Source organism: Procambarus clarkii, chromosome 42 (assembly GCF_040958095.1).
Source record: "Procambarus clarkii isolate CNS0578487 chromosome 42, FALCON_Pclarkii_2.0, whole genome shotgun sequence".
Taxonomy (NCBI): domain Eukaryota; kingdom Metazoa; phylum Arthropoda; class Malacostraca; order Decapoda; family Cambaridae; genus Procambarus; species Procambarus clarkii.
Genome location: NC_091191.1, coordinates 7,102,234 through 7,117,789, shown reverse-complemented (window position 1 = coordinate 7,117,789; position 15,556 = coordinate 7,102,234). Strand labels below are relative to the sequence as shown.

General features: G+C 38.8%; 1 protein-coding gene across 1 annotated transcript in view; it reads left to right on the top strand.

Moving 5' to 3' along the window:
- The first annotated feature begins 3,646 nt into the window (after positions 1–3,646).
- Positions 3,647–15,556, top strand: part of LOC123770299 (kinesin family member unc-104) — a 53,489-nt gene continuing 41,579 nt past the window's right edge. Inside the window, exon 1 of the transcript XR_011231233.1 lies at positions 3,647–3,805. The gene's annotated coding sequence lies outside the window, so the exon portion shown is untranslated. The remainder of the gene's footprint in view (positions 3,806–15,556) is intronic.

The following is a 15,556-nucleotide window of genomic DNA, read 5'->3' as shown; positions in this document are numbered from 1 at the left end:
TGATATGACACCTTAAAAAGAGATCTACATGAACTCCACTTGTAGTCGGAAGACTGGCAAATGCTTTTTAATACCGAGAAATACAAGACCTTGCATGTGGGACATAGCCTGGCGATAAAAAATCCTTCCTGAATTAAGTCGACTTTCATACTAGGAACGGTTGAGGGCCACATGGGTAACAACACTGCAAACCAACCATGACAGGACTGATCTCATCGAAACTTTTAATATATTTAACACAAACAAGGAGCAGCGGCTTCAAGCTCAATAAGCCACAATGTAGAGCTGAGAATAGGAGATGCTTTTTCACCCACAGGGTTATTAACTCATTGAACTGCCTACCCGTCGAAGCCGTAACTGCCAAAACTGTGTTGTTTTCAAATATACCTAGAAAATATCAAGACAAATCGACGAGGACCGACAAGCCGCCACCTTCCTGTCCTCGTCGAGGCCACTAGGGTTAGTGAGCATCAGGTAAATATTTAATAATTTGGAGACGATTGTGTTACGTTGTTGGGTAGATTAGATGCACAGTGTTTAGTGGGTTTTCATATTTATTTAGTAGTCTCGGTTACAGCAGTCAGTTGTTGGCAGTGTTGTAGACGTTGAGACGGAGCTTGGAGTAGAGAGCTGAGTGAGGCCAGAGTCCCAGAGCTCTATGCGGGAGAGCGTGGCGGCTCGATGTGGAATGGTGAGTGTCTGAACTCGATGAGATCGTGAGCGTGGTAGCTCGTTGCGGTCGTAGTCTGCTCTGTGTCGAAGCTGTAGCGTCTTGGGGTCGGTTGGAAATGTACACGCCGGGTGCTACAGTCAAATCAAATCAAATTTGATTTCTTGAGTCTTGAGATTGAAGAGGTGAGGTAACTCCCAAGCGTCTGTACTGAAGTTAACTGCTAACCACCATATCGTGAAATTTTCACTGATTATCACTGAAATCAGTGATTTCACTGTGGAATTTTTTATTATTAATCTGATTGATAAAGATTAAGCCACCCAAAAGGTGGCACGGGCATGAATGGCTTGTAAAATTATTAATCTGCTGTTGTTATAGATTCAGCTACTCGGAACAACTTCCTAGTAGCACGGGCTATGGTGAGCCCGTAGTGGACTTACCTGGCACAGGAGCGGTACGTGTCCCCTGAATTATTAATTGCTTCTCGATTGCTTATGTTATTGGACTACACCTCACCGTCCTCCAATTGGTCGGAAGGAATGTTACCTGTAATTAGGGACAATATTATAGCTTCGTAATTAGTGCTAATAAGTTTTGCCATTAAGCTAATGAGAAACAGGAGCGAGTATATTGTTTACTCGCTCCAAAGCACTTCTTCAAAAGGTCAGATGTAACACGAACAAGGAACAACTGCCTGAAACGCTTTGCGTAATAGTGGCTTTAGGCATTGTATGTACCAGCTCTATCTATAAATCCATCAATTGTTGTAAAATCTCTTGTATGTATGTACCTTACCTGAATAAACATTTATTATTTATTTATAACACTTCAAGCGTAACAAGCCACAATGTAGAACGAATAACAAGAGAGATGATGTTTCATCCATGGGGTTATAAACCCATGGAAGGGGAACTATCAGGAGAAAGCTCCAAGCTATTACGATTATATAGCCCTTGGAAGAGATTGGGATAAAGATTTGAGATGGGACGGGGAGGAGGAATGGTGCCCAACCACTGGGACAGTCCTGTCGACCTGCGTGAAGCGAGACCGTCACTCTACTGTCCAGTCCAAGTGGTAACCGTCTACCTGTCTAAACTGTAAATGCCAAAGCGCTGCTGAATTTCAAAATCCAGTTCGATAAAATCATCAGGACAAATGAGAGGACCTTCGACAAGCCGCCGGCTTCCTGTCCTCGTCGAGGCCACCTGAGAGATGGTGGCCATGAGGTAAGTTCAGGTAAACATGCTCATATTCTGAAAACTGTAACCAACTATTGAGACAAAGGACTTCCAGCTGACGTAGTATGCATGGACTTCTATAATGCTTTTGATAAGATACCATATGAATGACTGGCAAGGAAATTATAAACACATGAAATAAATCGTAGAAAACTAGAATGGATAAGACAAAAAGAGCAAAGTGTCTCCCTAAATGGAGATCTGTGATGAGTCGGGTACCGCAAAGTTCCATCTTGGGGCCAGCACTTTTTGGCATACTTCAATGACATGAGAATATTACAAACCATATCATCAAATTTGCAGATAACACAAAGATTCATGGTAAAGAAAAGAAGGAAGGGAAAATGATATTTGAGGCCTTACAAAGAGATCGTTATGAACTTCGCAAATACAGAAGACTTGCAAATGCATTTTAATATTGAAAATTGCGGGAGCTTTCATGTGCTGGTAATCAGATATCGTTGATATCGTTCGCCTTATGCGCTTTTGTTCTCGTATTGGAATCTTTCGTGACATTTAGCGTTTTTTTTTCATATCCCGCATATTTGAACTTGTACCACTTTTCTGCTTGGTGCCTTCTTTTGATAATTATTGTCATGTGGGGTATACCAATGCACGTCACAACCACCAAACAACAACATCGCCGTACATCAGATTAAAGAAGAAAAGGATCTAACCGGAATCCACCAGTCACTGAACGTTGCAAAACAAGTGGGAGCTGCACTTAAAATAAAATCTAAATAGCCAAACGAACTTTCGACTTCAAAGAAAATAAGGTAGTTGCTCAACTGTACGAATCTCTGGTACGCCCCCTGTAGATTACTGTATCCAAGCATGGGTTCGATCCCCGGTGGAGGCGGAGACAAATAGGCAAAAATGTTTCTTTCACCCTGATGCCCCTGTTACCTAGCAATAAATAGGTACCTGGGAGTTAGACAGCTGCTACGGGTTGCTTCCTGGGGTGTGTGTAACAAAAAGGAGGCTTGGTCGAGGACCGGTCCGCGGGGACGTTAAGCCCCGAAATCATCTCAAGATAACCTCAAGATGGAGGACACATACATACATATGCTTTGGACAAAGTTCAACACCGGACGACAAAAATCATCCCAGAACTAAGTCGACTCTCACACTAGGAATTAAGAGTTATGGGCCATATAGGACTAACAACACTACAAACCAGAAATAAAAGGGCTAATCTCATCAAAACTTAAAATATTAAATAATATGAATTTCACTACTTTAAAAGGTCAAATGTAACACATACAAGGGGCAACAGCTTCAAGCTCAATGAAAAAAAAGCCAGAATTAATATAGGACAGAAAAACAAGAGATGCCTCTTCATCCATAGCGTTATAAACCCATGGAACCGCCTACACGCCGAAGGCGTACACGCCAAGAACATTGCTGCAGTTCAAAATCCAGCTGGATAAAATCACCGGGAAAAATGGGGGGCCTTTGATCTTGTCCTCTTCCCTACCTACATAGATTTGTTCAACTGCAGGTAAAATATCAAAGTCTTCACTGCTAAGTACAGAGGTAATTGATATTCGCTATACACTCATCTCACAGCCTGATGATAGATTCAAAATTGACCTGGGAAATAAAAGTCAAGAATAATTGGGATCTTTCACAAGCTTTGTCTTCCCCATAGAGGCCACTAGATATGGTATTCCCTCAGGTAAAATCAGGTAAATATATGGTACGGTATTGCGGTGTTGTGCCGATGGTGGCGGCGTGCGGGGGTGACAGTGGCCAGCTGAGCCATCGACCCGAGGCTACCAGCTGGGTGTGTCGCCAACCTCCTCAACCCGCTCGTGTTTTTTTCTATGTAACCCTCACCCTTGTCCCTGGCTCATTAGCTGAAAACACACAAGACGGTCGAGATCCTCCATTGGTGAGTATTATGGACTAATATTTGCAACGCAAAGCGTTGAATTGTTATTATATGAATTGACACCTGCCATCAAAACATTGCGAATGCAATTTAAAGGCCTTAGGGTGCCGTTTTATTATGAAGATTAAAGCTAATATTTCACACTGGAATATGATGTAATGTTGAATACCAACATATCATAGCGAAAGTGTACCTAATTCTTCATATTTATTCTGTAGTTGCAGCTAGATGTTGAGTTTGTTGATAGATTCACAAATCGGTTATCATAGCGCCTATTGCTAGGCCATCAGTGCTGTTTTAAACGTAGGCCCCACTAAGTACTGCACAGTTTGGTACACACTACAGTGACATGCTGAGCATTCGGCTCCAGAACAACAGAAATACATTGCCATATATGATTTGAGGGATATGTACATTTCTGGTACCTGCCAGGTCCTGCATGCTACTGAAACAACCACTTCTTGATATAAGTACCCTAGCCTAAATAATCTTACCTCCTTATAAAACATACCCACTCTGAACCTAGACTAACACTGGACAAAGACAAATGAATATGTATACAGTATATAGCAATTGGTGTTAGATTCATCAATGGTTGTACATAGTCTATGTCATTCAGAATATTTCTGGATAAAAAAGAACAACTCCAGATAGCTTTTGAGATTACTGCTAGTACTCAAACTTTGCAGTTCCCTTTATTGGGAACAGAGAGCCTAAATATATAGGCTTATTAAAGTTCCCATAGGTCAATTATTGACCTTCTCTAAGATGCAACCCTCAACAATTGTCCAAACTCTTGGGTACATATTTACTGCATCAGGTGAAAGGAAATGTGCACAACCATTTCTGTCCTGCTAGGGGGATTGAATCTGGGTTCTGTGACAGCTAAGGATGTAGCCCATTGTGCTACAGAGACCACTGGTGCTGTGCAGTATTCTCATTGTGAACCTTGTGAACAAAAGTATTCTCATTGTGAACAAAATACATTTGTGACGAGAGTGGAAATGTGAACCAGGCTTTGATAAAAAAAATTAAGTGATGCTGTAATGTTAACAGCATGATGGTGTGAATGATAATCACATTATTTGGTCAGTCAGGTAATCACCGTTAGGTCTTTCCAGTTAACTGAACAGGTAGCAACAAGGATTCACCCTTGCCCATTGTAAAGGGTATCGACTTTTTTCACAGAATCTGTCCCAGAGTGGGAATACTCATATACCAGTATTACAATCTTTTAAGGGTCCCAGGAGTACAGTCTGGTTCTTTCTCAACTCGGTCGAGAATCCTTGGGTAGACCAATGTTTTGGTGTGTTCCTTATCATCTAATGGCGCTCTTCATTTAGCAGTAAATTGATACGCATAAGCTAGTCAGCTTGTGGAGTTGCATCCTGGGGGGGTCAGTAATTCGACTTTGACAGGGGACCTCGATATAAGCTAACCCCTGACACAATGAATTAATATTATAATTATTATTATCCTGTAAATATTGAAATATGAATGTTGAGAACTCTTGCCTGGACCTAACAAGGATTGTGAATACAGTACTGTATATTGGATAGAGGTACAGTGCATTTGTTTCATGAATTGACTCTTATCTACTGAAATCCAGATAAAATTTCCTAAATATAGCTCAAATGAAACAAAATGTTAATAAATATACATACAGTATTAATAAAACCAAGGGAATAAATGAAAAAATAATGGAATGTATTTAAACTCGATATGTTTATCTTTATACCATACAAACTTCTTTCTATTTTTTGGGTTCATGTGTAATAGGTTAGGATGGGTTAGGCAAGATTATTTGCTTAGATTAGGTTTAGCTAGGTTTTAGTGGAGTATTGGCAATTGACTTGAAATCATCATATATATGTCTTACACAACAGAAAATAATTGTAGAATCTAAATATTACTGTGGTGGGCAAAGCATTTAATCACTACAATATTACAACCGTCATAGCTAACCTTAATAGTAAGCTGCTTTTTATAATTAAGTGCAGGTAACAATTCATTGACCCCTCTACCTAATCCAGTAATTCTTTTTACCAAGGAATAACTCTTAAAATATTTGTTCATATATTGGGTTAAAATATCTTGTGATAAATATTTTATTTTCTGTGCTATGTATAAATTTGTTACAGTATCCCTGAGGAAGGTTCACCCTAGGGTTCTGTGGAACCCCAGTTGAGGGGAAGGGAACTGTCAAGGGAAAGCGCCAAGACTTTATGGCTATATAGCACTGGGAAAGGGTCAGGATAAGGATTTGGGATGGGACACAGGGGAGGGGGGAGGAAGGAATGGTGCCCAACCACTTGGACAGTCAGGGATTGAACGCCGACCTGCATGAAGCGAGACCGTCGCTCTACCGTCCAGCCCAAGTGGTTGGGCGGAACCCCAGTTGAAAAATACTAGAATAACTATAAAACTGTTGCTTCTAGTTCCCGAGATCCCCGTGTCCAAGTGGAGCGGCAACTCTAATACAGTACTGCACTCGGTGTATTCACAGTCATTAGGTTAGGTACATATTCTAGGCTCACATGACTGATTTAGGTTTTATTTATGGAATTCTACTTGAGTTTAGGTAGATGTTGAAGATTTTTTTTAGGATTCCCAAGGCTTTGCTGGAATGATCTCGGGGATTGTTTTGAAACGTGAAAGCTTGGAACTTGCTGGCTAAATACTAAATACTGTAAAAATACACTACAAAAATTGACCTCCAGTAACAAAAAATCAAATTGTGGTAAAATATGTTAACACTTGAAGTAAGGTCATCATCCATTGATCACAAAAGCCCTACATTTTACATCAAGGCTTGAATACCAATGTTGCCCATATGGTTACAATAGCTCAGTGGGGTCTCCCAGGAGTCATGGAACGCCACAAAAATAATTTGGATTTAAACTTCAGCTCCTGGTCTCTGTTCCAACAAATGACACCTGTACTTTCCTTGGGCAACATAATGATCTTCACTGTACCCAGTACTGGATATGTATAGTATATTTTTGTATTCTTTTTACTTTTGCATATATTGTAGATACCTTACTTCTGAATATATTTCATATGAAAAATAAACAAACACTTTTGTTTGGTTCTGGCTCCCATCAGTAATGTAATGTTGGTGAATACCAGGAGGAATGTTGACTACTTCCCAGGTTAAAATAAGGGTAGATACATGACTTTTTCCATATGTTTGAATACAGATCTGCAATTGCATAAGAAAAAATATCAAAATAATGATTTGTTTTATGCCCACAATCAGGGGTGACAATTTTCATAACTGCACTTTGAGGGTTAAATGGTAGTATGGACTAATCTGCACATTATTACCTCAACCTAACTCATAGAAAGCAGAGCTGAATGCAGATCCCAGGGACTTTTGCACTATTTGGATACATGCTGAGTAACAATGGGTCAAAATCATTTTGGTGCAAGCACAGATTCTGTAAGCAAAATATGAATAAATAGATACAGAAAGTAGTTTAGCATTAAAAGTAGGGAGGAAGGGGACATAAAATTTTGTATAGTTTGTCGACCGTTTCTGATAATGTTACATGATGTATGAAATGTGAAATGTTGCATGATGTATGAAATGTGTGAAATTTACTGTTACAATATACAAAATTATAAATTTTGCATAATTCGTTTGTACACAATTTGTTTATATTAAGGTTTATCTGGTTGTCTGATTTTCCCAAATACAGTAGTATTTAACAGGCCTTTGCCACATTGGGAGTGAGGTTACTGGTATGAAAAGAGAATAAATTTAGCTCTGATATTCCACACTTGTCTATTGGAGGCAAATTTGTTGCTTGTCGGTTACTATTTACTGCTTGGCGATACAGTCTGTTTTCACTTGTCTACACTTGGGCAAAAACAGTTCAATTTTTTGTACTAACTACAGTACATGTACTGTATTCTAGAAACTGCAAATCTCGGCAACCCACTAATCTATTGAGGCTGATACATGGGAAACAGCTTATTGTGTTATTATTTTTTCTAAACCCTGCAATATTAATGGATTTGTCAATTCCATTAAAATGTGATGTCTTAGGTGAGAAGATAAGATAGAGGCATCAGTTGAAAGGAAAATTATCTAAATGTTTCCGTCCTACACAGGTTTGGACCTGGAATCTTTCAGTTGTTGGCCAACTGTTCTGACCAGTGATCTGCAGGATCCAACTATCATCATAGTTATGCATATTTGTGTTGTCTTCTTTTTATAATATGAAAATTGTCTGAATTACCTCTTATCTGGCTTAAAGCATTGCTAAACCAATGAATATAATTCTCATGAACATAAATAATTTTGATTATAAATTCATGATTTTTTTTCTGATAAATGAAACTAAAATGCTTTTATTACCATATACTGTATATTTTTTATTTCTGTGCTTATTGTCTTGCTCTGTTACCACATTGTTGCGGCTAAAATTGTACATTATAATGTTATCCAAAAGAGGGTGAAATGTTTTACTCTCAAACTCCCAACATGTATACTGTAGTATGTTTTGTTTTTCATTGCAATTTTATAATAATTTTTTAATATCACATGAAGAGCTTTATAAATGTTAAAAGAGAAGCAAGAAATATATTTTTTGAAATGTTGGCAGCAGGAAATTATGTTGGAATTTACTAAAATATAATAAATTTCATGGTAAGTACAGTACAGTACTGTATATATAAATAATAAATAAATAAATAAATAAATGTTTATTCAGGTAAGGTACATACATACAAGAGATTTTTACAAAAATTGCTAGGTTTATAGATAGAGCTGGTACATAAAATGCCTAAAGCCATGACTACGCAAAGCATTTCGGGCAGGAAAAACATTAAAGACTAAAACTTAATACTAATTGAGTTTAAAGTATAAAATGTGTTGAGAACAAATAAAAATAAAAATAAGAAATGGCGGAACATGGCTGAAAAAGCAGCACAATATAATCAGGTCGACAAACAGCAGTGTTTAAAAAGAAACAGACATGGGTTGACAATACAGGGGTAAGGTAGGTTACAGGGAATTTATTAGGTAGTGCTTCGTTTTTATCTTAAATTGGGTGAGAGAGGTAGTCTTTAACATGATTGGGAAGGTCATTCCACATTCTGGGTCCCTTGATTTGTAGAGCATTTCTAGTTTGATTAAGTCGTACTCTTGGAATATCAAAACTGTATTTGTTTCTGGTGTGGTGCTCATGGGTTCTGTTACAACCTTCAATGAAGCTTTTGAGGTCAGGATTGGCATTACATTTCAGCGTTTTATTTATGTATAATACACATGAGAGAACGTGCAGTGACTTAATGTCTAACATATTCAGAGATTTGAGTAGGGGTACCGAGTGATGTCTGTGGCTAGAGTTGGATATTGTCCTAATAGCAGCTTTGTGTTGAGTAATTAGAGGACATAAATGATTTTGGGTAGTAGAACCCCAAGCACAAATACCATAGTTGAGATATGGATAGATAAGGGAGTAATAGAGCATCACCAGGGCAGGTGATATACAATATATTGATTGTATTTATGATATTCTTTGCTTTGTGAACACTCATGGCAAAGTATTAGGCAATAAGAGTGTGTCTACAAATTCTTCACCCTATTATAAACGTTAATAAGTTCATTATTACAGTAGTTATAATAAATGTATTATTATAAAAGCTATGTTATAACAGTTTGTAGTAATTAATATCAAGAGATTTGTGTTTGAAGTAGACACAGTTCAGTCCATACATCCATAAACTAGAATTCGGTAAACCTCTGTGAGCCCCATTAATAGCATACAGAACATCAAGGTGATAGATGATTTAATTCACAACACTGAAAGCATGTATTGTATGAAGTTTTCAACCTCCTGTGAAATGTAGTTTTTATATTTACCCTGAAAATGTTTTTGTGCAGTAATTGGATATATGGTTCCCACAGCACACATGCATTACTTTCACCTACACTGTTGTCATCATGCCCCTAGTGGATGGTCTGAGAAATAAAGAAAAGTTCTTAATTACTGCAAACTGTTTCAATATAGCTCTTGTAATAGGGAATTTATTTAGGCTTATGATGGAGTGAATAACTTGAGAAGTCCCTGTGTGTGTGTGTGTGTGTGTGTGTGTATATATATATATATATATATATATATATAAGCCTATACTTGCATAAACCACAAGTTAAGATAAACAATCTTTGGACAACACCCACCAGTGGGACTCGAACCCAGAAAGCACAACTACCTTCCAGTAGCTGGCATAACTAGTATGCTTTAACCCACTACGCCATCAGACCTTACAAAAGAAGTAGATAGTTCGAGATATATATATCTCAAACATCTCTACCTCCCGAAGGCACCAGATGAGTGAGGGGTCAGTCTGCAATTTTCGTCAAGCCACTGTCAATGTGAGAGAACTCGTGTCCAGCTTATAAGCTGGACACGAGTTCTCTCACATTGACAGTGGCTTGACGAAAATTGCAGACTGACCCCTCACTCATCTGGTGCCTTCGGGAGGTAGAGATGTTTGAGATATATATATCTCGAACTATCTACTTCTTTTGTAAGGTCTGATGGCGTAGTGGGTTAAAGCATACTAGTTATGCCAGCTACTGGAAGGTAGTTGTGCTTTCTGGGTTCGAGTCCCACTGGTGGGTGTTGTCCAAAGATTGTATATATATATATATATATATATATATATATATATATATATATATATATATATATATAATATAAAATATTATATATATATATATATATATATATATATATATATAAATATATATATATATATATATAATATATATATATATATATATATATATATATATGTATATATATATATATATATATATATAATTTACGAATTACGGTATACAGGTATTACCGCAAAATTACGGTGCTCTAGTGAAAATAAAAATGTCACGCAAGAGGCCTGCATGGAAAAAAGCCTTCCATTGTTGGTGTCGGAGGGTGTGGGTGGGGTGGCCCGAGAAGGTTAAAGTGGGGGAGTGCTCGGTAATGTTTTGTTAAAAAAAAAATAGAGAGAAGGTTTAAGAGGCGATATATTCGTTCCGGAAGGTTGAGGGGTGTGGCTGTGTGAGTGTGTGTGTGTTTGAGGCTAATGGAAGAGTGGCGATGTTGTGGTATTTCCTCCCCTTCCACCGTTTCACATATTGTACAGATCATTGTGTATTGTTGGTCTCTATGGTATGTGGGTCAGGACATAAACGGGTTGTTTAGAGAGCTCAAGGCGCTTCTAGTGATGTGATTTTGATGTCCATTGTACCCTAAACCAACCCTAAAGTTTAGTTTAGTTTACCCCTAAACCATCCATGAGATCATCTATGACTATAGGCATAATGAAAAAATTGACCTCGGGCTCTAACTTTTCTCAATACGAGGCTTTGTTATAGAGCCTCCATTTCACATTGTACAATTCATACATTGGCTTTGCATCATTACCAGAGCTTCCACTGGTGTCGGTAAGTAAGAATTATTTATTAATGCAGTACAGGTATTTATTAAAATATAAAATGGGTTCGAAATTACAATATTAAGAGATACGGCACTAATGCTACGAATTAAGAGAGAGCGAACCCTGGAGTGAGATGTAGCTATAATGTACATTTTGGTTTTGTAATGTATTGCTGAGTGCATGTACTGAAGGGCACCTGGTGGATATAAACTTTAGTATGGAGCGAGTAAAGTGAATAATGCCAAACGAGACAACAAGTGTAGGCAGCATGAAATAGTGATCCTTGGGATGGAGATGTATTGACATATCCGTGGTTTTTGTGTAGGAGCTGGGCATTGAGTCTGGACCTTTGAACATCCCCACCCCCCCTCCACCGACCCCCCACTCCCCTCTATATCACCAAACTGAATTTCTCCAGCTAACCCACTGGTCACGATGGATATTTGCGATTCTCTTCATGATGGTGTCAAACGTAGAATAGTTTTATATTTAAACTGAACAGTGTGTTAAACCAACTGCACATAACACGTGCAGAGGTTAATCCTAAACCAAATAACATAACACACGTGCTGAGGTTAACCCCTAAACCAAGTAACACACATGCAGTTCAACTTGTGTTAAGACATATCAGAGGCACGCATTAAGTTTCCCTGAATTAATTTGACCTCTTTCTTACCAAGTTTTACACGCTTTTCTTGCTTTATAATATTCCGTGTAAGAAATAATGTTATGAGATGTCTGGGAGACGAGTTATTGGAGTTCGTGTGTGACTCTGTCGGCGCCCCTTCTAGTTGCTTCTCTGACACCCCCTGGGGTTGCTACCGGTGGCACTCCCCTGGGGTTGCCACCGGTGGCACACCCCTCACCCTCAGGGTAGCCTCCGCTGCACCCATCTCATTTATTGACAGTAAGTAACACGAGCTCCACACTGATAAATATCTTGTAATCAATCTTGCGAAGGTACGACTTGCACGTTTTAGTTACCTCTGGTCATTGTGAGGGATCTGAGGCGCACAACTAGTGCCCGAAACGTTGGGTGCGTGCATTGGGTGCATGGCATCACGTACAGTGTTTGTCAACACAACATGTTAGTTCAGAGGCAGGCAAATAACCTGACGCAGAATTAACTTTTGACACATTGGCTTTACTACCCATAGTCTGTGAGAAAAAAACTGGAAATGTGAGCTGTGTTTTGATTTCTTACCCCCACAAAATTGTTTCAGAGGAAAACGATGTAAATTGTTTTGGTGTTTTATTTAAACACGTCACTTGTGTTGAGTTACCTGACCCCGAACAACACAATCTCGTTGAAACTATAATTTTTCTTAACATTACAATTGTTACAGATTGTTTAAAAGTGATGAAAAGTGAGACTAATTTAACTTAGTCTCCTGCAGGATATATACAATCTATCAGGTAGATTGTCATGACTTCTGTCATGACTAGAACAGCCGATGTGATAATTTGTGGGCTGTTTTGTGCATCTCGTCTCAACATGAATGTTATCGTTTGGTATCCCTTTACCTTGTGATGTTGCCTCGAGTACTCTTAGTCAGTTATAAAATTATAAATTATTATGAACTAATCTTTTAGACAGATTTTGGGTCGTGCTTCTGGAGCGTCGATATTGCCCTAACGTGAGCGAACGGTGATCGACGTTTGTTCCATTACAGTGGCTAATGAAATGATGTAAGCATATATATTGTAATGCTATAGAACAAGTAACCAGGTTATTTGCATATCCGATTTAAGTCTTTCAAGTTCCTGTGTATATATATATATATATATATATATATATATATATATATATATATATATATATATATATATATATATATATATTGAATAAGTTTATAATTACAGAATATCGTAATGATAGTTATGACCTACACGTTCATGAGCATGTTATCTGCCCCCATTAATATGTTAGGGGGTGCGGGGTGGGGGTCTTGGCCTAGCAGTGACGCAAGACTCCTGTTAACCACCCACATCCCCCCGTCATGACGTCACTCCTTATTTTGTTTTGGCCTTATTCACATTCTGAGATGAAGGCCGCCTTGCGCGCGCACGCAAGGGAGCCTGGCTGCCGTGTGGAAAGCGCTCAGAGGTCATAGTTCCTAGGGGTCCCGAATTCGATTCCCGGCCGAGGTAGAAATAAATGGGCAGTTTCTTTCAGCAGATCTCCCAGTTCTTCCAGCAGTAAATAGGTATCTGGGCGTTAGGCACGTGCTAGGGGCAGCATCCTGGGGATGTGTTAGACATATATGTAGGATATATGATGAAGGAAAAGGACGGGAGTCAGTACATTAGACAAGCGACGATTGGAAAGGTGGGGTCCAAGAGCTAACCGCTCGATACTGCAGGCACAAGCAGTAAACAAATAAGGTTTCTTAAGGTTGGAGGTGCTAACACTCTTACATCACTACGCAAGGTCTATGCATTACCAGGAGAGGGCAGGTTGTATTGATCTGGATGCTGGAGGACATGAAGGTGGGAGAAGCGAGCGTGTTGGTGACCCACATGTTACCTGGCCCATGTGGACCTTCCCGAGCCCGCATATGCTCACCCACATATCCTACTTTCTCCAGAGTAAATATTTACCGTTTATCAGCCTTCCTCCACAAGCTTAATGAGAATAAATTAATAATTAACTGTGTTAGGTCAGGGTAAATCAATTGTGCATTTGGTATAGTTTAATGTTGCATATGGTGTGGTTTGTGTATGTACTCGCCTATTTGTGTTTGCGGGGGTTGAGCTCTGGCTCTTTGGTCCCGCCTCTCAACTGTCAATCAACTGTGTGTGTGGGGAACACTTAAGTTGACACACCTAATCTACACTTAATGGAACACTTAATCTGCCCTTACTGCAGGTAATTACCAATGTCAAACACGTATAACGTAAATACATCTTGAATTTTCCGAAGCTACTTATGGTGAGTCCGTGGGTAAACTACCTTAAACTAAGAGTGTTGGTTGAACAGAAGGCAAAGTGCTGACAAAAACGTTAAGAAACACAAATATAGAAGTACACTTTACTGCTGTTGACTTTGTCGCGTTTAAAAACGTTTTCTCTTAAGTTCAGGTTCAAGTATGTTTATTGAGATAAAGAAATACATCTCAAAGGGATAGAGTAGCTTAGGCTATTTCTACCCCCCTTCCCCCCCCCCCCGTTTTCTCTTAATAGAGTACAATATAATAAACAATGGGGGTGAAGGCGTCGTCACGGATTAAGACAATTTATATTTTCTAGTAGGAATTTACCAGTGGTGATGCTATTGTCAAATTTCCTTGGTTCTCTTGTCGATTGTTGTGAGAGACTTTACGCCTTATGGTGTTTTCTTCTCGAATGATGAGCTTAGCCTCATTTGTGTTGCTTCTGATGTGTGTGACTCAGCATTGGTAGTTTTATCACCATATGCATACTTGGGTTCAGAAGTTCTCGTTTCTAAGCTCAATGTTTTTCCTGTCACAATTGTCCAACCACTTGGGCTGGGCGGTAGAGCGACGGTCTCGCTTCTTGCAGGTCGCCGTTCAATCCTCGACCGTCCAGGTCAATCCCCTTCCCTTCCTGTGACAATTATTTCAAGGTATTGTGTACGTCGCAAGTTGCTCTTAGTGCTCCTGCCGTCTGTGGTGGTTACTTGTGCAGATTCTGTGCTAGACTTGTGTATTCTCTTGATATTGGGCAGTGTAGTCCATTGTTAATACTGTTATTTAAATAAGGGGGAAGGGGGAGTACGAGCGATAGCTTGTAGCCTCATCATATTAAATTCTTCAACGCTTCCGTATGATCATACAGAGTGAGTTTGTGTATTTATATCACCTAGTTGACCAACATCTAGAATCAGGCTAGATTGTGTTATTGCTTATAAGGCAGCAATTATTGCTTATAAGGCAGTATTGCTTATAATATTGTTTATACAACACCACCTGCCTCCCCCCCCCTCCCCAACTACTCCCACCCATACACCATTAAGTTTGCTCAATATTCACACCATGAGGTCGGGTCATTATTTAAAACAAAACGAAGCTATTAAAAGTGGGTACAGGAACAAAAGAATTTTGACTCCTATTAGCAGTAGTATGTATAATGTAGTAATTTGTATTTAGTGTATTTAGAGTGCAGAGTATTGTAGTACAATGCAGTATGTATTGTATAGTAATTAGTATTCTGCATATAGTGTAGTGTATGAAATGATTAGAATGTAATTAGTGTATTGTGCATATAGTATGTAGTGTATGCTTGTGTAGATTATATTATGTGTATTGTGTAATGCTGCATAAGCTGTATTGTGTG